The sequence below is a fragment of the Boleophthalmus pectinirostris genome, unplaced genomic scaffold (assembly GCF_026225935.1).
Source record: "Boleophthalmus pectinirostris isolate CB_2022bp ecotype Guang Dong unplaced genomic scaffold, ASM2622593v1 HiC_scaffold_12, whole genome shotgun sequence".
Classification (NCBI taxonomy): Eukaryota; Metazoa; Chordata; class Actinopteri; order Gobiiformes; family Gobiidae; genus Boleophthalmus; species Boleophthalmus pectinirostris.
The window spans coordinates 35,336,627-35,361,235 of NW_026571018.1; the positions used below are offsets into that span (position 1 = coordinate 35,336,627).

Below are 24,609 nucleotides of genomic sequence, written 5' to 3' on the forward strand. Positions count from 1 at the left end.
CTGTCTGTTTGGTGTTTGTCTCTGATCGGGACTAATCCTCACACGGCTCCAGAGAATGGGACTTTAGTCAACACCGGCTCTGTGTGCGAGGAAGAAGACGTGGAGAGTCTCAACAGTCAAACGCACATGCCGGGTTTATCTTGTCAAATTAAACGACGTCGCATTTTAAACGAACAAAGAGCTTCTTGTGAGTGTAACGTTATATTTTTGTTATTTGAAAACAGTTTGGCAACTCTCACTAATCCAAGTTCGTACTGTTGTGTCCTTGGGCGAGACGGTTGCCACGTTTACATGAGAGCTTGAATTCTGAATAAAAATAAATAAAAATGATTATTCCGAATTAAACTTAATTCCGAAGTAGGGGGTGGTTTATTCTAGCGGTTTCACTTTGTAGAAACCGTCTGACCTCGCAGCATTAGGATTTGTTCGCTCAATGGTCGACGGGTACTTTTTTATTTAACCAATTGCTGATATTGGGTCATGACGTATGTAATGCGCCAGTAACGGGACTAACTGGTATATTAAGCTTTTCCCAAATCCCGTAGGAAGAAGGACAATAACGTCTTTCCCCTTGATAAAATTCACCAAACATTCTCTTTGTTCCGGCTTTAAATCCTCAATCTCAGGAATCGTTGACTACACTGAATATATGGCTCTTCGCTGATTGGCTGGTGCCCGATCCTGCACCTCCGGGGTTTTTGTGAACCGTCTAGTGCAGGGGTGTCCAAACTTTTTTCATCAAGGGCCACATCTCTAAACACAGACGAAGCAGTGGGCTGATCGAGGGCTGTAGACTGGTGCTCAATACAGTGAATAATTGAAATATGTGCATGTTTAACATGTTAGAATAAGTCATCAGTCTTTATTCATGCTAAGATCCTTAAAACCACACACTAAATATTAAATATGAGCTTCACCATGGTAGATTTTCTAAATTTTTAATTGATGTAAAGTAATTTGGATCAAGTCATCTGGAAGCCTGAGGGCCAAGAAAAATTTGTCTGAGGGCCGCATTTGGCCCACGGGCCGTAGTTTGGACATGCCTAGTCTAGTGTATTCTAATTCCTGACCTAGTTGCTGGAGAGAAATGAACTTGAGCGGAGGCACTAGGTGGCACCAGCCCGGCTAGGTTTATTCCGATTTTAAAGCCAAATTAATTTATTCCTCGATCATGTAAACGTTTATTCTTCTTAAAAATAATTCCAGTCGTTCAGTGCATGCTCGTTGGGTCGCCCTTCTGACACGACGGCTCCACCGGTCCTGGCTTCGATCTTTCATCCACGTCTCTTTGGATTCGTGAGTGGGATGCGGGAGTGGGCTGAGGAAGAGCAGCCGTTGACTCGGTTTGTCTTCTTCCTCCTTCTCCGACGCTCTTCCCTTCTTCTCCTCAACTGACAGATGTAAACTGTGATGAGAGAATTCTCCAGCCGCTGCGCAATTATCATCGTAACCACCGCGGAAAAAATTTGGATCGTGTTTGTGTCCGTGGCGTAACGACAAACCGAGATGACAGAAAAGCCGGTGGCAGCTGAAGTGTGTGTTTTCTTCCGGTCGACGTAAATACGTTCGTGTCTCTGTCCAATCAGAACTCTTCCCCACCCACAGACGCTGAGTGGAATTAAATAAACGTGATTTAACGTGTTTCCCATGTAAACTTGAATGAGAATATTTTAATTCCAAACTATTTAATTCAGAACAATTAACTCGGAATTAAAAAAACACTGTGTAAACGTGGCCACTGAAATGACTTTTTCTGTACAAATGTGTCAACAATAAATATTCACTCACACACACTTTTAATTGGACCATACAGACTTGTTTTAACATTTTGTGATTTTCAACAACTGTGAAATCTTTTTTCATACTCATGAGATTTGTAAATATCTATCTAGAAGGCTTCAGGTTCATCTTTATTTAGTTGAAATGTGGGCAGTCTAATCATAACTCTTGTGCAATTTAGACAAGTTTCGCCCTTGTTAACGTTATAGTTTCGAGGTAACACTTATGGAATTGGAACTATGTATACTATGTTAACTATGTTCTATGAAATCAGTAGTAGTAGTAGTAGTATGTATGTATGTATTTTAAGTAGAATTTGTTGTGGAATGATCTTATATAAATGCAACTTTGAAATAGTGCTTGTTTTTGTGAGACAGGAGAGTTTGTTTGTTTATCTACTTTACATGTTTAAGCTGCTTTCTTTATCTTGTCACGTGATGGTGTAGAGATTTGTCTTATAAGCTGCTTTACCTGGTTTTATCAGACAGTAGGAGAATCTTACGCCCCCTACTGTCCGACACCTCCTCCAGGACTGCATCCCGTGTGTGCTCGATGGCCTCGGATGACCCCGGGATGGTTCCAGTTTACGTGTGGTTTTGTCTCTCGCGGTGGTTGGATACGGCTAATTTGAGATTTTACTGCTCTGTAGGGGGTGAAAGCTTCTCCGACTGTCTGGCAAAACAACGCAGAGCAGCTTACAAGAAACAACAATGCACAGTCACGTGACACTTTTGAGGGAGATACAGGACATAGCTTAAACAAGTAAAGGAGGTAAACAAACTCCTGTCTGACAAAAGAATATTTCATAGTTGTGAAAACATTGTGAAACTTGCATTTGTGTGAACGCATTCTGCAATAAATCCTACTTGGCACTCAACATGTATAACTACTACTGATTTCACAAAAACTTAGTTACATAACATAACATAACATACATAACATAATATACATAGGGGTAATCATTGTTCGGGAAGTTACTTTAAAAATGTAGTAAATAAAGTAATCCCTACTTTGTTACCCTTTATGGAACGTAACTTCTATGTTACTCATTACTTTTTGGTAGTAAACTCCATCTAAGGCTGAATACTGGCACAAGACCGACAAGAACCGTAAGGGAAAGTAGAAAAGAACTTTGCAGAGAGAGTTCAAGAGCATGTGAAATCGTTCAGAGGTAAACGGTTGAAGTCTGCGCAGTCTGTCCGGGGGATTGAACTCGGCGTGCAAGGGACAGCCGCTCGAGGGGCCTCTCCCTGGGTGACCCTGGCCTCCGCTTCCTCCAAAGTTGTGTGCCGCAACCCGCTCTGGGTTAGCCAGGAAAGGCAAGAGGTGTGCTTTACAGCTCCTCCCTCCAGGACCTCGCCGCTTCCCGGGGCCGTAGGTGCCCGCTGCGTTCTCTACGCCCCCCGTGGTCAGCACAACTGTCGACCGGACTGTCCTCCCCAACTGCGTCACGCCGCCAGGGTGGAGACCAGCCCACGTACACAGAAAATTAACGCTGTGCTGAACTGAGAAAGGAACTACATTTTGTTACCAAATTTTCAGTAGTAGCAGCCTGTTAAACTATTTTTACCCCCCTAAAAAAGTAGTTACGTTACTCTAATGCATTATTTTGTAACACTTGCACCCAACACTGGGGTAATCCCATAAGTGTTACCTCAAAACTATCATGTTAACTTTGGCCAAAACTTGTCTAAAATGCACAATACAGTATCTGTTTCAACCAAATAAAGGGTGAACCTGAAACCTTATAAAAAGAGGATATTTACAAAAAAACAAAACATAGTACACCTGTTGAAAATCACAAAATGTTAAAACTTGTTTATGGTCCAGTTAACGATTTTCAAAATAACTTAACAATTATTTTATAGTCAATAGTCAGAATTATTCCAAGTAACTGTTGCAGCCTTAGACAGTTGTTTCAGTGCTCAAGGACACACACAACAACAGTATGACTTTTGAACTGCCAGCCAAAAACAAAGTCATTTTTGTTATGCTCCCAATACAACATCACGTGACGCTTGTGAGGAGGACACAGGAAACAGCCAAAACATGTAAAGCAGCTAAACAAATGCTCCTGACTGACAGAAAGAATCACTAAGTTTGAAACTGAAGACAGAACGAACTTTTACCAAACGTTTGTGTATTTTGTTCAAAGCAGCATGTGAGGACTTATTCTTACTATCTTTCCCATGGGACTTTGCCCTAAATCCCACGATGCATTTCTTTGTTTTTGTATCTTCGCGCTCACACATGCATGCAGCCCTGGTTTATGTTTGATCGCTGGAGCAGAGCAGCTTGTGAAAACCCTCATTTTGAAGTCCCTGGAGGCTTAGCCCTGAGCAGGAGCTGTGTCCAGAAACCAGGCCCAAATCTGGACTCAAAAAACACATGACTTCAATTACGGCCCCCTCCTCCTCCTCCTCTTCCTCCATCTACTACTCTTTAACCAAACTGTGGTCACTGGGTTCATCCAAGACCATGGAACTATAGCTTTTCATATACTTATCTACTTTTGGACCGTTTCAACAGCTATTTTTACATATTTATTCATACTTTGCAGCGGATCATCAACATTCCCTCGAGGTGTGACGCAATCTGAAGGCACTACTCCTTCTGAAGCTTAAATCAAACACCAAAACAGAACCACGGACGCTTTGTTTTGATCGCAGACTCCTGAAAACGTGTCCTTGAATACTTGAGTTTTCAAACGTCAAACCTTTCGCTCTGTGTTTGCGTTGTGTCACCACGGTAACCGACGTACGTTCCACCGACAGAGCTACACGTAGTAGAACTCCCGGGCGCGATGTCACTGCGAAGCATCAATTGAAAAAATCCAGGCAGCAGTCATGTCACATGGTTTGAATTTATTTTGCGCTATCTTATCAGAGGAGCTAACCCGAGCAAATGAGCTGTTGGCACACTGGCAGCTGCAGATAAAAGAGCCAGCGAGGAACTATTTGACCAACAAGCGTGGCAAATGATCACGTAAAGCATGTTTGCAATAAAAGATAATGGTAGTTTGATTCAGCAGTTAAGTACAAAATGTTTCCTTGTTGTTAAACTATTTGTGGTTTTCAGATTTCAGAACGTGAAGATGTTTTACTCCCAGAAAATATCCAAAAGGTAAATTCACAGATGTTGAACCTGAACATTTCTGTCAGTGTCTAGGCACAAGAACTCACTGTAAAGCAACAAACATCTGCATTTTAACAATATTATTTTTAGTTGCCCCCATCTGTATTGAATAACACTGGTCTATAGGATGTTGTGATGTCATCTGAAACTCTGAAAACTCCTAGAATAAACACAACTGGGGTAGCCTATATTTGACATCATAGAAAAAATATTTGGGGAAAAGTTATCATAAATACTTATCCCCTTTTAAAAAAAAGGTATTACAAGTGAGCGTCAGTGACCAATGCCTTAAACCCAATTTATGGTCGTGCATCGTGACAAGAGAGAGAGAGAAGATAATTTGTTTCATCAGATTTTGAATTTTAAATGCTGTTTTTTCACTTTGAATTTTTGGTAACACTTTATAATAACTACACCTTATTTAGCCTAAATAAAGCACGAACAAAGACTTAATTAATAATGATTCACACTTAGTAACTACTTAATTACTACCTGAATTAGCACTTAACTTGCACTTAATTCACCTGTGCTGTAAATAGTAACTCATAAGTATTTCTTACTTAATTATGAACTTAATCATGAACTAACCATATGTGTGTGCATTTTTAAATGTATATTTAAGTCCAAATTTGAGCATTTATTAATGATTATTAAGCCATGAGAGAATGATTTACTAGTAATGCATTATTGTTTCTCTGGAATTTGACCAACTTTAACAAATGCTTAATAAACATAATTAGTCTTCACTTTAGAAAAACTCTCAAAAAGACTTAACTAACAGATAACAGCTGCATTGTATTATTAGTAAATCATTCTCTCATAACTTACTAATCATTTATAAATGCTCAAATGTGAACTTAAATATACATTTGTAAACATGCAAATGGTTAGTTCATGAGTAATTAAGAAGTATTGAGTTACGATTTACAGCACAGGTGAATTAAGTGCAAGTTAAGTGATAATTAAGGTAGTAATTAAGTTGTTACAAAGCGTGAATCATTATTAATTAAGTCTTTGTTCATGCTTTATTGAGGCTAAATAAGGTGTAGTTATTATAAAGTGTTACCGAATTTTTTTAACTCTGAAAAAAACATGTTTGAATTATTTTTATTCAAAATTCTTGTTGCCACCTTAAATATTCAGCACTAATATTTTCAAGCCCTCCGATTCAGCAGTCAAAATTCAAAAAAAAATTAAATAAATAAATGAAGCCAACATTGTGAAATGGATTGCAGTACTTATTTCTTACAAATTATGTTAAAATCTCGTCTCATTCTTGTGAAAATTGTGTCTCATCTCATCCCTAATAATAAATCAACATTACAATTGTTATCGGTAAAAGCTATCGTTGATTTCAACATGTCTGCTTTGTATCTGGGAACACAAGTTAGGTCATGTTTACAAAAATTCATGGTGCCCTCTTTTTTTTTTAGAAGAAGAATTTTAACTTCTTATTATTATTCATTAGGGATGTAACAAGAACTGAAATATCATAATATCGTCTCACACTAATATCGTGGGCTGTCACAATATATCAAATTCCTTTGTTTAAATGCAGGTTTTACAGAAGCAACAGCTTATAAACATAGAGAACTACACATCCCATGATTCATTTCAGTGCAGACAACATGAAGAGATATGTTTTTTACTTGAATTCTTGGGATTTTGACAGAAATAATTCACCTCAAAATCTTGTCAAGGTATTTTAAAAGCAAAAAAGTGTCTATCTCCAATTATGTCATCCAAAATCTTCAAAATATCGCAATAAATATCGTACTGTGAGATCCATATCGTGATAATATCGTACCGAGAGATATGGATATCATTACATCCGTATTATTCATCTTTCAAATAGCCTCTCAGGATGTAACGATCAAAATCCTTCAATACGATATTTTCACGATTTGTATCTCATGGTTCGGTATTTGTTATGATATTTTGTGGAGGCTTAAAAAACTTTACTGCTGCTTTTTTTTTTTGGTACTGTCATAATATGAAGGATTAAGATTTAAAAGTGCTTAGTAACAGTTATTTCTTCACATATTCTGCACTGACAACACCAAAGGATCATGGTCTATGTCCGGGGTCACCAACACGTTGCCCGCGGGCACCAAGTCGCCCGTAAGAACCACATGAGTCGCCCACCGGCCTGTTCTAAAAATAGCTCAAATAGCACCACTTACCAATGAGCTGCATCTAATTTATTTTGTTTGCGCTTCTTGTTTAAATCAAACTTACACATAAACTGGAAATAACAATATATTTAAAAAAAAAACTTTAAAAAATGTTTAATATAAATGAACTATGACCTAGTTTCGTTCAAAGGTCAGTATGATGCGCTACCAAAATGTAGCGTCTACGGCAGATTGCTACGACCAAACAACCTAGCGGGCGCAGCGAAAATGAGGAGATGACTGACCCATAAAAAGATGGCAGAAAAAAGAAAGAAGACATATCATTTTCAGGACGAATGGGAGGTCGAGTTTTTTTTTTACGACTGTGAAAGGAGCATGTGTTTGTATTATTTGCGGGGCGACTGTGGCGACGGCAAAGCGGCACAATGTGGAGAGACATTTCACAACGTGTCACACAAACTACCATGCTAACTATCCACAGGGCAGTGCACTGCGAGCAGAAAAAGCCCGCGAGTTAAAGGCTGTTCCCGATCTTGTTTAATCATTGTTGATATTCATTGTGAGAAATCATTAACATGATCAGTGTCTTTGCAGAGATGAATATCATTAACTATTAATAATGACATTTAGTTAAAGGTAAATTGAGCAAATTGGCTATTTCAGAAGTGTTATCAAACTGGTAGCCCTTCACATTATTCAGTACCCAGGAAGTAGCTCTCGGTTTCAAAAAGGTTGGTGACCCCTGGTCTATGTAGTTCGCTCTGTTTTTTAGTTAGTGGTCCATCAAGGCAAGGCAAGTTTATTTTTATAGCACAGTTCATACACAAAGTCATTCAAAGTGTTTTACCGACTAAGAAAGACATTAAAACCACAAAGAATGGCATAAAAAAAACACATAAGTACTAATTTAAGCAAAAATACTTGTGAAGGCCCACGATATTCTTGTGAGACTTTGGACGATATGAACTTCTTTAGTAGCACACCGCAAGCAGACAATGCTCTTTTAACAACTTTTCTCTCCCTTCGAAGTCGGAGCCAAGTCGGATCCTTTGGAGATTTACAACGAAACATCAGTCATGCTCAAAAGACACTGACAAACTGTTATTCGAGATCTAACCTTTTCAAACAAAGACGTGACACCGGGTTCATAAGAAATGTTTTGACTGCGCCGAAGCTATAACGATAGAGTTACTCGCGATTTGGGATTTCTGCTGTTTAATCCGAGGGTCACACCTAGACGGCTTCTCAGCGTGAGCCGCGCATTGTCCAGACTCGTAATACGGCAATTAATCATAGTAACGAGACAGATGGCGTTAACCAGATTATCTTAACATAAACAAACCTAGCCTGTATACCTGTAAATGCAAGTCGAGATCGCTGCGAGTTACCAAATGGGCCTTTCTTTACGGCACGTTCCAGATGTCTCGCCCCATAAATCTGCCAGGCGGTCCGCGGGCGAGGATCTGTTTTTCTGGGCGGAGTGTCGCGAGACGAAAGGCAAAAACGGCAGCGGTGAACAGACTGGTGTGGGCTTACGGGGGAATGTACGTGTCAGACGCGAGGAGGTCTGGAGCTTTGACCTTACGTGTTCGTGCTGGTAGATGCGGCGGTAAAGAGAGCAGAATCACTTTGTAACTTTTCAGGCGAAGGGTCCGTCAAATACTTTTCAGCATGGAGACGTCTGGGATAAACGTCTGGGTATTAAACCTTTCTATCTTCACGTAAACCAAACTATACCAAGGTACAGGTCAGATCTGTGGAGAGGTGACCCTGCTTACAGTCAGAATGTTGTTTTCAAGGTTTTTTTGAGATATAAAACCACTTGTACTTGAATATATGTAGAATATAAGTAGAGCAATTTTAGGGTAATTTTCGGTGCCTTCATGATAACAAGTTTCTGGTTTGAGAAAATATACACAAAATCAGCATCTTTTTAAAAATTCATTTTACTTTTACATTTTTACTTAATTATATTATAGATTTTGTATGTGATACTGTGAGTACTTCATCCACCACTGCTTTGAAGTGGTACAAATACTCAAAAAAGGATTAAAGATTGCTCAAACTTGTTCCAAGAGGGTAAATGAGAAGAGGAAACAACTACAACATGGTTAAAAGCTCTGAAAAGTTGATTTTCCGTAATAGATCTACTTTAATACCACATGGGAAAAAAAACAAAAGTAACAAACTACCATGACTTTGTGTTAAAATAAATGTTTTTTGTTTGTTTGTGTGTTTGTTTTTTATCATCATTGGGACATCAAGACTGAGATAAGTATATCAGGCCTTTTCCTTCATATCAAAAGAGAGTTCAAAATGTTCTATGGAGGAATGTACGTGTCAAATGTGAGGAGGTCTTCAGCTTTGACCTTACATGTTCGTGCTGGTAGATGTGGTGGTAAAGAGAGCATGGAGATATCTGGCATGGTTCACAGTATGGAATTAAACCTTTCCATCTTCACGGAAACCAAACTTACAGTCAGAATGTTGTTTGTCAAGGTTTTTTGAGATATAAAACCACCTGTACTTGAATATATGTAGAATATAAGTAGAGCTGTTTAATGTCATACTGCGGAGCTTTTTTCATACTTTTTTACTGGACTGAAAAGTTTTCATGTAATTTTAGGGTAATTTTCTGTGCCTCAGGTTTGAGAAAATATACACAAAATCAGCATCTTTTTAAAAATTATTTTACTTTTACATTTTTGAACAGGTACTACAATACTTAATTATATTATAGATTTTGTCTAGCTGCGATCCAAATAGGAAGTGAGCATGGGAATTAGGGTGCATCAAGTTGCCCAACTTTTTGAAAAAATTTTGAAAATCAATCGGCACCTTGTATCAATATTTTACACTTACCAAAGTAAAATTTATGAAATTCTGTTGATGTCTACTGGGTTCAGCAAGCCTCTGAAGTTTAGTGCCTGCAGAAGACTTAAATCTGAGCTGAAAAATCTTTTTTTTTTTTATTTCAATAACATCAAACATAATTAATTTAGCCCTATAGAATCAATAGAAGCTGAATATAAACATGGACATTGTGGATCATTTGGCACCAGTTTTATGTCTCTATCATTATTAGTTTCTGAGATATGGCAAAAGTGTCATTTCTTTGGGGCTTCAAGGACCTTGAATATGGACACCGTTAGGATGGAACTTAAGGGGCTCAGTGGACCCAGTAGATATGATTCAGATGAGCTAATATTCCACAGATTTTCTTTTACTTTGTATTGTCACATTTTAAAATTGAGTACAAGTTGAATTTCTGACATTGGGGCAAATGATGCACCCTAATACTCGTGCTTCCGACTCCATCGACTGTGGATCTAGTTCACTTTGTGTTCAAAAAACTCTGCCATGCTCTCCATAAATGCTGTTGTCAGGCTCCTCCTTTTGGTTTTAAAACGTTTGTATTAACCCACTTTACATGATCCCGAGGTTTTAGTTTGCTATTTTGTTCGTAAATCAATTCCTATTCCTAATATGGAACTCTGCTCCAAATTTGCTCCATAACTGCCGGTCTCGGTGAGCTTCATTTGACTTGAGACGAACCCTTGAGTAACATCACTCTCCCTTAGTCCACTTCTTTATACAGTAGGTGGTTACCATTTGTCTCACTCAATAAAACCAATGAGCAAAAGACACGTAAAACAATTTCCAATAAACTACGGTATAATTTTAACCCAAAGACGCTGTTAAAAATGTCAAATCTACATTATTTTCCTCAAAGGTTTCAGTTTCCAACAGCAACGTAAAGCGACAGCCTTTTACTCTGTCTGAATGCTCTAAAAGTAAATTCATTGTTACTTGTGACAATAACAATAAATCCTTGAATCTTGAATCTCGTATTTCCTCCAGCGTCCCTGAATGTCCTCACTTAGCTCGTGTAAAAGTGAAAAGGAGGAGCGTCGTTGTGGTGTGTTCGTGTTCGTGCCGCTGGAGCAGTAACACAATAGGCACACACGGGGACTTCCCACCTCTTTGTCTGCTTAAATCTCTAAATATCGGCATGAAAGTACACGTCTGCTACTACGACGAGACCTCACATCGCGTTCAAATCAAACTGAGCTGAGTCCACTCGATGGTTTTTCAGTTATAGTTTGATTCGGGGTGTGAACAAAATGTACACCCACATATTACGGAACTGAAACTTGCACTGAAATTAGACGCATTTAAAGTGATAATGAAGTACAAATGTAAAAAGTACCATGTCATTTTTTTGGTTGCTGGTTCATCATCTGCTTGTTTCTATGGATATATCATTGCTCTGTCTGGAATGTTCCACAGTGTGACATTAAACAGCTCTTCTTTACATTTATTCGATTACAGGTGGTTTTATAGCTCAAAAATACCTTCAAAAAGGGGCGTTCGGGCTGTGAGCGGGGTCGCCTTTCCATAGATCTGACCTGTAACTTGATCAGGATTAGTCTCCATGAAGATAAAATCGTTTTAATGCCGTGAAACATTCCAGACAAAGCAATAACATCTCCACGGAGACAAGCATTTGACGGACACTCCACCAGAAAAGTTAATCAAGACACGTTTTAAAGGGACAGTCTGGAATTTTGGACGTAGGACCTTATTTCCTAGTGAGCCAGAGTGTTGGAGACGTGTGGAAATACTTTTTGAAATATTCCATCCAGTCCTTGTATTTGCAGAGGTCGCTGGTGCTAGGCTAGTGCATGTCAATGGCCATAGTTAGCCGACCACTAAAAACAGTCTTACCCACTCCACAAAACACCCGAAGAAAATCTATTATTACACCAGACTGTCCATGTGAATGTCTGTGTTGATAGAATAATGTTTGAAATAAAACTAACCTTGCATCGCATGAATAGTCGCATGTTGAGGGACTATTTTCTCATATATCAGTCCGCCACTGCCAAGCTTTCTATCAGGAAGTACAACTCGCTGCTGCTGCTCAGACAGAAATCCTTCAAACGCAAGGTTGGTTTTACTTCTAAAATTATTCTATCTATAGACATTTAAATGGACAGTCTGGTGTAATAATAAGTTTGTTTCGGGTGTTTTGCGGAGTGATTAAGACTGTTTTTAGTGGCAGGCTAACTATGGCCATTGACATGCACTAGCCTAGCACCAGCGACCTCTGCAAATACAATGACTGGATGGAATATTTTAAAAAAAATACACCTCCAACACTCTGGCTCACTAGGAAATGAGGCCCTATGTCCTAAAAATTCCAGACTGTCCCTTTAAGTTACTTTTGCAGTGGATACATTTTACTTTTACTTTACTTTACATTTAAACAGGTATCTGTACTTTTTTACTTACTTTTTATTACTGAACTGAAAAGGTTTCCTATCATTTTAGAGTAATTTTCTGCACATTCATGGTAACAAGTTTCTGTTTTGAGAAAATATACACAAAATCAATATCAGCATCTTTTAAAAAATTCATTTTACTTTTACATTTTTGAACAGGTATTACAATACTTAGTTATATTACAGATTTTGTATGTGATACTGTGAATACTTCTTCCACCACTGCTTTGAACTACTAGTACTAATACGGAAAAAAGGATTAAAGATTACTGAAACGTGCTCGAATCACTCCAAAAACAACTCCAAGAGGGTAAACGAGAAGGGGAAACAACTTCAACATGGTTAAAAGCTCTGAAAAGTTGATTTTCCGTAATAGCTCTGTTTTGAGACCACATGGAATTTCTTTTTTAACCAACTACCATGATTTTGTGCTAAATTAAATACACTTTTTTATCATTATTGGGGCATCAAGATTAACATTACCATACTAGACTTTACCTTGGTATCAAAAGAGAGTTCAGAATGTTCTACTGCGCTATGTCTGGTCAGGAAACGAGTGAAATGAAATCCACTATAGTAGAATAATAAATCCAACGAGAGCTGTACTTTTTGGTTGAATAAAGTCGATATGAAGGGCACCATCTGGAGAGCATAATGACAGGCTCGGGGTTGGTCTGGTTGGCTGTGGGTTTGGTGTGAAGTACAGGGCTACTGCAGCAGAGACACAAACCACAGTGATCTGGGTGTTTTACAATACACCATGGTCCAACAGTCTCTCAAACCTATCCCAAAGCCAAGTCACACACAGTAGGGTTAGGGTTTACCAGATCTAACTCTGGTGACGCCCCTGATGACGGTATTAAAGGATGAGACGAATGCAGAATTGTCACGAAACAAAAACTTCAGACTTTCTTTTGAGAGTAAAACGCTCAATACCAGTTTCAATACCACAGTGATAAGAATAGAACAGTAGAATAATACAAATTCAATGGAAAATCAACTCTTTGGAAATGTTATTGCTTTGTCTGGTATATGATCTTAAACCGTTTTGTCTTTTTACACCAAACCGGACCAAGTTACAGGTCAGAATGTCTGTTTTTCTAGGTATTTTTGAGCTATAAAAACCACCTGTGATTGAATAAATGAAAAAAACAAAAAGAAAAAAGCAAGTGTTCCTTTCTAAGACCATTCTAAAACTAAACACCTTTCCTCAGAATTACTGTTTGGTGCAAATTGGGCAAACTGGTAGAGATTTGTCTGCCATTCTCTGTCCACAGCCACAATCATTCAGTCATTTATACAGGGAAAGCACGTTTATAGTCTGTATCTGAGTGTCCACCCTGGTCTCTAACCCATCATTCACTACATAAGCCACACTACTGAGCTGACTATGTCGTGCACTCATTCACAGAGAGATTGGAACAAGCAGCTCACTAGTTTTGGTCATTTGATTCTGGTGTACGGGTGAAAAAAGTCTCCTAAACTCAGATAAAACTTGATTTTCATCATAAATAATGATCAAAACAGACTGACACACAAGTATTTATGGACTAATTATAGCCATATAACTTATTATCACACGGAAACGGACTGGGTTATTTTGGTTGAGGTGTAGAAATGATTGAACTTTGAACAGCTCGAGCTAAGATAAGCAGCTTTTACACCTTTACACCATAACAGTTTATTTACACCAGTTTATAGAATCCAGTCTGATCCATGTACGATTCATTCTTTTGAATTTCAATTGCGAATGAAAAACAATAATATGGGAAAACAGTTATTTCATTTCTTTTAGTGTCAAACAAAAAAAAACAGATTTCGACCTCTATTTCCAATATTTCAATTCAAGTTTATTTCAAATAACCCCAATCAAAAAACAGTCTCGGTGCCTATTTCAACTTTGATATTTTATTCTCTCTGGTTTATTTGCCCCGTTGACCATGAAATCCTGTTGCTTAGCGCGCTGTGTGTGAATTCAGCGTCAACGGAACCATGGAGAGTTTATCGCTGTGACTTATTCCTTGGCATGGAGTTCAACAATGACTTTCTAAGACGCAAAAGTAAACGCGTCGCTATAAAAGAAGAGGTCCACAAAAATTGCAACGATTTTTCAGGTAAGTCCTTCTAGCAGCAGAACTTCCATAGAGAAAAAACAGAAAGAATAAAACTGAAATAGGCACGATGATGATGTTTTTTTGATTGGTGTTATTTGAAATTAACTTTAAATTAAATATTGGAAATAGAGGTCTGTTTTTTTGTTTGACACTAAAACGGAATACTGAAATAAACAGTTTTTCCTTCTTAAGTGAAATTCAAAAGGACTGTGGTCTATATTGATCGGTCTAGTGAGCAGCGCTGGATACTACTTATCAAAGTGCATTGAGTGGTTTACTTCTTCACCAACTGGACTTTCGGACTCCTCTAAATGGTGCTGTAAGTAGGGCGGACATGCGAACACAGCCTTTGATTCTGTTAGTAAGTGAATACTAAATACTCATATGTATTGCAGCAGTTTGATAAATGTGTGTTTGAAATGGAAGCACAAACTGTGTCTCTCCTCTGGCCCTTTGTTATTAGACGTCTGCGTTCATCCGTCTTGGTTTGGTGAGGTTTTCAGAAAAAGCAAAGTGGAGAGGGTTTAGGTTTCGTCCGAGCATCGATCTCGTCAGCGGGAGGTCGAGCGGTGACAGGTCCCGGGGTTGAAACGGCGACGGAAGAAGTGCTGATTACGGAGGGGGAGTGCGACGGGTGCGACGGGTGCGTGTGGTCCTGCCGGGGGGAGGACTGCGAATGTGTGTACGAGTCTGACAGGGGTTATGTTTGGAGAGGTGCACGGGCCAACCTCCTGCGGCTACAGCACTTTAAACATGATCCCAATCTACACCTCCATCTCTCTGTCGCTCTACAGCTCTCTCTATCTCTTCTCTTGTTTATCTCTTTCTTTCTGCCTCTCTTTTGTCTCACAACGAGCCACATAATCACTTTTTACCAATCGTTATCATTCTATAGCCTCTACACAGAGTGCGTATACATGCACATCAATAACCCGGTTATTAGCCATATCCCGGTTCTGTCAGTATTCGTGTTACTGCGTTTACATGCGCACTGAGAAACCGGGACACTCATATCCACGTGTACATGATCAAATGGAGTATCCCAGTTTCTTGACATAATCTTACAAATGCGCAGGCGCAAAAATTAACTTAAATCAATTTCATAAACCAGGAAAAATACAAACCGTGAGCTCCTTTAGCATAAGAAGCTAAGGAGCTACGAGATCTCCCACAATCCACTGTGCAGATTCTTCATTAAAATCTTCTGCATAAATAAACTCAACTTTACAACATATAAACCATAAACACTATAGAGCCACATCAGCCCGTTTGATCAAATAATTCAGCTGTGATCACATTTGTTTACGTTTTACAGAAACGAAACTTAAGACCGTAGGCTAATTAGCATAAACTGTTAGCGGCGATAAAAACAACTCGCTCCTTGCGCCGCTGATGCGATCAGTTTCTTTTGGACTAAATGACACGACTCTGTGGATTATGTGTGTTATTTCTGTGACAGAAGAGGTGCTGATGATGGTAAGTGTGTTTCGTGCATATAGAGTATAGGAGATAGTTCATGTTTTAGCTTTTCAGCGATCACACGAGTGCAGGTCGTACGAGTGCAGATTGTACGTGTGCTTAATTTTACAGTCATTTCACTCGTTTGGTCACTTTATTTATGTTGGTCAATTTATTTATGTCACTACTGTTGTGGTGAAAGGCTGGAAAGTGTCTTTTGGACGCATGCGCACTCAACTTTATGTTGCAGTAACCGGGTTACTGCGTATACATGCACCATCAAGAAACCGGGATACTCAAAAAACCCGATCATAACCGGGTTATTGATGTGCATGTATACGCACTCACAGACCTGCAAAAGACATTTTATAACCAAAACTGTCGTGTTGATATTGCTGTCTTTTAGGTGACTTTGCAACACAAATGGGGAGACCTAAAAGTAAAATTGTTAAAATGCAGGTTTGTGTTGTGTATATAATAAGATCTAGGGTCTAATCGCTGATAAAATTATTCAACATTTATTCATTTTCCTTATATATATTTCAACTGAGAGCACAATATAATCAATAGCAGGGTTCCCACGTGGAAAATAAGAACAAAAAAGACAAAATGTTCTGGAAATAATATATGTTTTGTCTTTGAAAATTTCTCCACAATTTGCTTCACTGTATTTTTGAATAATAGATTAAAATAGAAATTCTAAAATCCACCAATTTAGGATTTGTTTGCTCGACAGTAGGTATTTTAATTTTACCAATCGCTGCTGTTTGGTCCTGATGTTTGTAATGCGCCTCTAACGGGGCTATCTAGTATATTAAGCTTTTCCCAAATCCCGTAGGAAGAAGGACAATAACGTCTTTCCCCTTGATAAAATTCACCAAACATTCTCTTTGTTCCGGCTTTAAATCCCTGATCTCGGGAATCGTTGCCAACACAGAATGTAGGACTCTTCGCTGATTGGCTGGTGCTTGGACTCGCACTTCCAGGGTTTTTGCGAACTGTCTAGTGCAGGGGTCTCAAACTCAAATTACCTGGGGGCCACATTAGATAAAGTCTGAGTGAGGCTGGGCCACATTGAGTATTTCATAAACAGCGGTTGCACAAAAAAAGAGAGAGAGAAAGAACAACATGCAACACATTTTCTTAAGCTTTAATAACAGTTTAGAACACAGGTGTCAAACATGCAGCCCGGGGGCCACATCCGGCCCTCCAAGACCTTTAATGTGCCCCTCGGCTGATTTTCTACTAAAATATTTTAATTATATTTTTTATTAAAATCTTGTTAATTTTCTGTGGTGTTTATCACAGCAGCGTCTCCAGTGTCTCTGTACGTGGCCCCTCCCACCAGAGCAGCACAAATGAAGACTTGTCTCTTTCCAAACGCTCTTAAAGGACGATTGTTTTGACTGTTGACCGTGACACCCTCATCAGAAAAATGTCCAACATGAGAAAAGTGGAGCCGAGTGCAGGATTTTACAACTAAAACTGACTTATTCCTATTTTAAGTTCATGTTAAAACATTGAGTTGAAATTGTATTTTTCTTAAAGCTTCAGGTTGTTCATAATATTAAATATTTTGTAAAAGAAAAAGTTCATCAATTAAAAAAGATTTCTGTAATAGATTTGCGTTTCTCTGCACAAGTATTTGAACTTATTGTTATTTTTGGGGTTTATATGTCATGAGTTTTCTAATCCGGCCCCTTTGGGATCAAAGTAGGTTGGATACGGCCCCCGGACCAAAATGAGTTTGACACCCCTGGTTTAGAACATGAAAATGTATTCAGAACTTAATTTTAAAATAATATGTCTACTCTTCTTCTTTTGCCTACTCTTTGCTGGTTGAAACCTGGCTACGCCCGCGGTAGGGGGGTGGGATTGTGCGTACATCTACCACTGGCCGCACTGACAGTATTCTGTGGAATTAAGTGGAGAGACGCAAAAAATCCTTCCGAGGGCCGCAGTTGGCCCCCGGGCCGCGAGTCTGAGACCCCTGATCTAGTGTATTCTGAATCCTGACCTAATCGCTGGAGAGAAATGAAATTGAGCAGAGGCCCTAGGTGGCACCAGCCTGGCTACCAAAATGCAAGAAATTACACCTATTTTGCAGAAAATTTCTTGGGCGAGGACCCCCAAACCCTCTCCACATCTCTTTCATCTTACCATGGTGTCGCACATAGGTGTTTTTTTATTTTCCTGTGTTAAAAGTGCAACAGTAAAGTCACAAGTATCATTCAAATGCGAAGAACGAGTCAACACTTACTTGTTTATTTAGTCGATATGATTGGTTTCACATGTTCTTCATCTAATTTGAGTTCCACCAGAAACTACCAGACCACATGGTTATTATACAAACTGTAAAAGAATGGGGTAATGTGTTTGTAGATGGCGTGATAACATGAATAAAAAAAAGTCTTGGAAAATGATTTCTAGGTAAGTGTGGAAACCCTGAATAGAAAAATCTTGCTCTCATCTGGAACTATGACATCTAGAATCTGAAGTCAGTGAAATCAACAATAAAATATTTCCAGATTTGTAAGTGTATAGTTTGTTCGTTTGACTAGTCGACTCACTTCTCTTGTTCTATCCTCTCTCTCTGTTACAAATACTCACACTGAGACCATCAAACTGTCTGCCCACATTGGCCAAACTCTTAAACAAGTCACTTTAGTTCATGAGTTGGTTTACTGAGAAACAACAGTGACCACATGACACTGGCAGTTAGCAAAGTCTTTACTGCAAAAAGCCCCTGGTTCAATGTGTCTAGGTGGTTCCCAGTACTGCGTATACTAGTATTGTAGTACTCCAGACTGGTCTAGGTCTTGAGACAAGCCTTGTTGTTTTTTTTGAGGTCTTGGTCTCATCTTGGACTCAACCGTGTTTGGACTCGGTTTTGTCTCAGTCTTGAAGGCGCTTGGACTTGGTCTTGTCTCGGTCTTGTCTCGGTCTTGAAGGCGCTTGGACTCGGTCTTGTCTCGGTCTTGAAGGCGCTTGGATTCGGTCTTGTCTCGGTCTTGTCTCGTTCTTATCTCGGTCTTGAGGTCTGACAGTCAACGAGTGATAACATGGAGATAGATTTATAAAAACATTTATATATCTGTGCCAAAATAACTGTAAAATAGAAATGAATGTTGAAAATGGTCTCAATTTGGTCTCAATGGGCTGTGGTCTCGGGTCTTGTCTTGATCTCAGCCTTTAAAAGTCTTGGTCTTGTCCTGGTCTCGGGACCATGTGGTCTGGAACAGGTCTTCACCTCGATTAATGTGTTATCTGACACTAGATATACCAAAACACCATATACATAAACATTAAAATTTGTGTATAAGATAAGATTACTTAAAAATGTAAAAAACAGAACTAGTTCATTTTACAGTTTGCAGTGGTCCAAACTTATTCCTCACTTACATCCGAGCATCCCAGTTCTTCACAGCAGGGAGTTTAGAAGCACTTTTTACAACTCTCAGAGATCAGAGCAGAGACTGAGTCAGAAAGCCCACTAGTCAGAAAATCATTCCCTCTTCTATTGGTTTGTCAGCAACATTTCTCTTGAACAATTGAATGTATATTTGATGAAAGCAACAGGGAATAATCCCTGGATATCAGGGAAGAATTAGTAAACTTTTGGATGTTTACCAATTAAAAATGGCTGCAACATAAAATTTTTTAGAGATACTGACAGGAAAACACATAATCATGCATAACAGCATTAGCTAAGGCCAACATTACTTAATTTGTTGGTTTACAAACCCACCAATGCTATATTAAAAGAAAAAGATTTAAAATAAAATTGAAATGAAGGTTGTAGAGCTCGAATTACTGAACATTTTGCAAGTTGTTGCCTGAAAATCAGAACATTATTAACCCTGTTACACTTAAGACAGACATTTCCACCCAAATCATTATTTCCTCAAACATTTTTGCTGTATTTTAAGGGTTTAATATATTTATTACTTTTAATATTTACTTTTTAAAATATTTAAAACTTGAAATACAATTTCATTTGTAACAATTTTTGACTAGAGGCTCTTCTGATGATAAGGCTGACCCCAAAACTAACAACAACTCACATGCTAACCTTGGACTGTATAAAGAAATGAACTAAGGGAGTGCGATATCACCTTAGCGTTCGGCTCCAGTCAAATGAAGCTCAGCGAGGTGTTACGGGGACTAACTTGGAACCAGTTCAATATTAGGAAAACTGATTGATTCACTGACAAAACAACAAAATAAAGACACGAGGATCACGTAGAGCGGGTTAATCCGGACATTTTAAGACCAAAATAAGGAGCCTGACAGCAGCAGTCACGGGAAAAAGAGTGACGTCTTTTCAATACAAAGATAATTGGAGTTGGTATCGATAGACTTGCTGAAAGACATTTGGAAACATGCAGATGACGAATTCCGGTGTAGTTTCTGACGCTGGGGATGTGATAAACCCGTGGATTCAGCAGCAGCGTCTTCACAAATTGCCAAAGCGTTCCATGAATCTAATCGCGTCTTCGATATCACTCACGGGCCGCTGGTTGTAACTGTTGATCTGACGAACATAACGGAACTCTACAATGACGTCTAAATGAAGAAAGCCGAGCCATTTTCTCAGTTTTTACAGATTTTGTCGGAGTTACTATCGCCAGCAGAGCCCAAATGAAGTCCGCATGTTTCCAAACGTCTTCTGATTTTGCGACGTAAACGTGAACGGAGCCCACAGATCCGCACTCGGGCGAGACATAAATAGGACCAACGTGGGAATCGGGAACTCATAAAGCTTTCTTCTAGTTTACAACGATTTGACAGAACATTGCTCAATAAAACGGACCCTAAATACCTTTCCAAAAACCAAACCGTGATCCCGCGCAGCCCCCTTGACTCGAGCCGTTGCCTTTATCGGAGGTGGTGACTTCATGTAATAGAGTTTATCGGGGATTGGAGCGGGACGAGGTCAGCTGGGCGCTTATCTGAGAGACGAGGGAGATAGCTCTGTCTGCAGCACTACCACTCTCCAGCACCATGACATCAGTGTTTAACCCCAGTCCAAACAGTGGAGGAGTGCACTGCCATTTACTGTAGGTGTTGTTCACTCAGCCCTCGTAAACAGCGGCCTGGGGTTGTCTCGGTGGGATGGTGATGTGGCAGGGACAGAGGAGGTGGAAAAACAAAAGATATGTTTGATGAAGTAATAGTGTACGCGTATAGTAACATTACGCAGATGTGGTATGATAGTTGTAGCAGTAGTTGTTGTGTAGTTGTAATTGTGTAGAATAGTATTTGCAGTATTAGCAGGAGGTGGAGGTACAGGCATGGGCGATATATCGGTTGATGATGATGATTTTTCACAATATTGACCAATACCGATATTTGATACAGATTCTCACATTTTTATACAGTACTTTTACAACTTCAAGGTACTCAAAACGCTTTACATTAAGTAACCACACACAGATTCATACACCAGTGTCCACAAACACCGGGGCCGAGGTGGGTTAAGTGTCTTGCCCCAGGACACAACAACAATATTCATTTGTGGGAGCTGGAATCAAACCGCCAACCTTTGCATCACTGGAGCTACTGTCACCCTTGAATTTGTTCTAGGATTAGTAGTAATATTAGTAGTAGTATATAATAGTGGTAGTAGTAGTTGTTGTAGTAGTAGTAATAGTACATAGTAGCAGCAGTAGTAGTTGTTGTAGTAGTAGTACACTGTAGCAGTTGTAGTAGTACATAGCAGTAGTAGTACATAGTACCAGCAATAGTAGTTGTAGTACATAGTAGTAGTAATAGTAGAAGTAGTAGTAGTAGCAGTAGTAGTAGTAGTAGTAGTAGTTGTTGTTGTAGTACACAGTAGCAGTTGTAGTAGTACATAGCAGTAGTAGTAGTTGTAGTAGTAGTAATAGTACACAGTAGTAGTATTAGTTGTAGTAGTAGTTGTTGTAGAAGTAGTAGTACATAGTAGTGGTAGTATTAGTTGTGGTAGTAGTTGTTGTAGAAGTAGTAGTACAGGAGCAGTAGTAGTAGCAGTTGTAGTAGTAGTAGTACACAGTAGCAGCAGCAGCAGTAGTAGCAGTAGTGGTAGTAGTAGTAGTAGTACATAGTAGCAGTAATACTAGTAGTATTAGTACATAGTAGTATTACATAGTAGCAGGGTAGTAGTACATACTAGCAGTAGTAGTAGTTGTTGTTATAGTAGTCGTACACAGTAGCAGCAGCAGTAGTAGTAGTAGTACATAGCAGTACATAGCAGTAGTAGTACACAGTAGCAGCAGTAGTAAAGTATTAGTGCACAGTAGCAGTTGTAGTAGTAGTACAGTAGCTGCAGTAGTAGTAGTAGTAGTAGTAGTAGTAGCAGTAGCAGTAGCAGTAGCAGTAGAATATAAGTGTACACGTCCCTGTAGATACATTCCATTAAGTCCCTTTGTTTATGAGTACTTGTAGTAATTGTACATACTGTTCAGTGGCTCTGCTGTGATTTCTTGACAGTTTCCGTTCCTTTTTGAGTAATTCTATTTTGAAATCTCTGCCGTTGTTTACGAGGGAGCGTTTAAAGTCGTGATTCCAAACAGTTTACCTCAAAACAAAATCATGTTCTGTCATCGACTACAAGCAGCAGCAGAAGAAACCTGAGCCCGAGGTCAGAGCACATTTCTCAATATTTACACTTTAAAAGTAATTTGCTTTGACAGAAACATCTGCAGAAAATCTACAACAACAGCTAAACTAAATATTGAAAAGTCCGCGAGAGAAATGAGGCGGGGAGCCCATTCTCTTTGAACAATGTGGTTTTTAATATCGCCACCACCGCTGGCTCCTCTCATGTGGCTCTTTACTCATGTCACAAAGACCAACGTTTACCAGAAGTTTGAAATTACTGCTTCCTACTGAAATGTTTTTGGAGGACATTTTGAACCTGCCTCTCTCCGTCCATTTTGCCAACTCCAGATCAATTCTTCTTATTTTTTATTTCTGTTTTTCAGTTTCAAATGTAAACTGTTTGCTTGACACAGTAATTCTAGTGTATCATTACAAGCTTCTTAATACATCATGAACACAAACAATGGCCTCTGTTCCATCTTTAATCACTCAGTTTGTACAAATATTTTTCCCCTTAAGCCTGTTGGTTTGATTCCCAATATAAGCACTTCATATTGCTGTTGTGCTCTTGTGCAAGACACTCAAATTGCCTTAAACGGCCCACATACATACAGTATTTTCTGATCTGATGTTATTTCCTCTTCAAAAAAATACTGTACCTGGAGTTGTGTTTTTTTTTTTTTATTCACACATTTTAACACACAAACTCTGCATATTTAGGCTAAGTTCTTCTCTCAAACAGAAAACTGTCATGTGGTAATACAGGAAGTGCTCCACTACTCCATGAACCTTCGTTAGAATCATATAGAAATATTTGCGTGCAAAGGATAGAAATCCATGCATATTTGTCTGTAGTTGAGCATAAAATAAATTTTCGTAAATTCTCGAGTCTAGTTGTACGTAAAATGTGTTGTGTGTATTTTATCCATCAGAATAAGAATTGAAAAGTTACAACATCAAGAATTACAATCACCAAATCAAAATGTACGATTACGCTTTCTTCAGTATGAATACGAATTCACTTTTGTGCTGCACACGGACTGAACCAGGACTAAACCAGGACTGAACCAGGGCTGAACCAGGACTGAACCAGGATGAACCAGGACTGAACCAGGACTGAACCAGGACTGAGTGCTGGGACAGGCCTGGAAGTGCGCCCATGTAGACTGCCGGGTGACCGCAGATGAAAGGACTGACTGTTTAAACCCTAGTTCAGTCCTTCTTTAGTCCACTTGGGTCAGTTCTGGGATCAGTCCTGATTCAGTTCTGGTTTTAGTCCTGGTTCAGTAAGTATTTTTTTATTTATATAGGTCTTTTCAGAGACTTTTGTCACAAAGACGCTTTACAGAGCATTATTCAGTGACTCCATACGTGGTGGTGGTAAGAGACTATTGCAGCCACAGCTGCCCTGGGGCAGACTGACTGAAGCGCAGCTGCCATGCCAATAGGCGTCATCGGTCCCTCCGACCACCACCATCACTCACACACACGCACACACCACTTTCATACTAGGCAATGTGGCTGAACAACAACAGTTTTTGTGACTGGCGCCCAGTTGTGTCGCGTCAGTGAATTTGTATTCATAATAAGGAAAGCTTAATCATAAATTTTCATTTTGTGATTGTAATTCTTGATGTCCTAACTTTTCTGTTCGTATTCTGATGGATAAAACACACACAACACATTTTATGTACGACTGGACTCATTCGAGAGTTTACCAATACTTATTTTATGCTCAACTACAGACAAATATGCACGAATTTCAATCCTATGCATATGACTATTTCTGAAAACTTTGAGTCTTTTCAGCCCTGGAATTGCCAGTCTCTATTGAACTAAAAGTAAAAAGTTACTATTGGCATGAAAACTACCACTTCATGACATCAAAGCTCAAAATAGAGCATTTTGAGCTTTGGAGATGTGGAAGGAACTAACAATAAAAGGTTACTTGCTCTACTGGGAATATTCCACATTTTGGCATTAGCTTATCTATCTCTATGGAGAAAAGACGTTGACACTAATACTGAAAGTAAAATGTAGTTTTATGTGCACAGCTCTGTTCACTTCTATTGCATCTGGCGTTAAAATATCAACATCTAATAACAGTTTTATATTTTCTCT

At 39.0% G+C, this 24,609-nt stretch overlaps 1 protein-coding gene across 1 annotated transcript in view; it reads left to right on the forward strand.

Moving 5' to 3' along the window:
- The window catches only part of pdlim4 (PDZ and LIM domain 4), a 175,602-nt gene that overhangs the window by 104,355 nt on the left and 46,638 nt on the right, over positions 1-24,609 (forward strand). The window lies entirely within an intron of this gene.